Genomic DNA, 1,543 nt, shown 5'->3' with positions numbered 1-1,543 from the left:
TGCCACTCACAGCTGCTTAAGCAGCAGGCTGGGAAAAGGGGGTTCTCTAGCCCAGTCTCTCTGGGTTCATCACAAAACATCTCTTGAAATGCTCCAGGAATCAGGCTGGACTTTTTCATACATTTGGGGCAAATAAGTTAACCCAGTGAAAAGATTTGCTGCAACCGCTGGAGTCCAAATAGCACTGGAAATGGCCTTGCAGATACAGTAGTCTAAAACTTGAAGTTTTACAGAGAAAAAACTTAGGTAGACATATTTACCCAGACTTTGTATGCAAGCTGGAAGATCTGGATGCCTTAAACACCCAGCTTCTCTTCACAGACTTTCTCACCGTTTGGATCTGTTGCCTGTGTGATCATTCACTTCCTGCCTTCCTCCACCTCTGACTTGCAAGCTCCATGAGAGCGGGCATAGTTGCTGCCCTTTCAACACTGACTCACCAGCGGGCTTAGTCCTGGACGCAGGAGGCATTTATTAACTAACCGTTGAGTAAATAAATGAATGGATAAATTTTCTTTAAAGCTGAATGGAAAACTAAAGTAGTAATAGATAACATTTGAGATGGTGAAAAACTATCCATTGCACTTAGATATTTGTATTCCTCTAACTTCACTTACAGCTATATCATAAATGTTAGTTAATATGTAGTATTTTTAATCCAAGAGCTGATGTCGATAGAAAAGGTGTAATAGCCTATAATCATGTGCTATTAGATCTGAGATGCTGCTAACCCTTCTGAGAATCCTAGTCATTTGGCCAGGTGATCGCAACTCAATCTCACAGGCATGGTGCCCAAGACAAGTGACAGCAAATATCAAACCAACATCATCTAGCCCTTCAGGGATGGGGAGACCAGTAGCAGTGCCGAGCTCAGGGAGAGCTGGTATTTGCTGAAATAGGAATGTATTCCCATGAGTGGGACCTGACTGCGAGCCTTTTCATTGCTGATTCATCTGAGAACTGACCCACAACCTTGGCCTGCTGGGGAACATGGCTGAAGAATTGCAGCATCAAGAAGGAAGTCATTTCCATCCAATTCAAAAAAAATCAAGGGTGTTTTCCCCTTTCCCTTTTCTAGCAAAGTCCTTTTGCTCAAAGGACTTTGAGCGAACCAGAATTTTCAATAGAAATGGGTGACAGCAGATTCCTAGCCACTTTAAAGATTATAATGATGCACATTCATCTCACTTTCTGACCCTCTTGATAATTTAGCCAACTAAATTACTTAATATTCTAATATACTGAATCCCTTGCTTAGAGAATCTCATTTGTTTATACAAAGGGAAAATTAAATCCATACAGTAGGCTTCACGAGACATTGCTAGAGTCCATGAGTTAGATTTGAAGCAGGACCCCCATGACTAATACTCCCTCCTCCAACAAATTAAAAACCAACACAGCCTCATGAAAATAAGCTTCCCTGATTTTTTTCACCCAGCACAGAGTATCAATAAGTCCATTACCCCTTCCTCTCCTACTTTCTACCCTTTGTCCATGATAAATTAAGCCCTCCTGACTCTAGTTAGAGTCACAGGTGTCCTGT

This window comes from Pteropus alecto, unplaced genomic scaffold (genome assembly GCF_000325575.1).
Source record: "Pteropus alecto unplaced genomic scaffold, ASM32557v1 scaffold7, whole genome shotgun sequence".
NCBI classification, from domain to species: Eukaryota; Metazoa; Chordata; class Mammalia; order Chiroptera; family Pteropodidae; genus Pteropus; species Pteropus alecto.
This window is presented reverse-complemented; position numbering follows the sequence as displayed.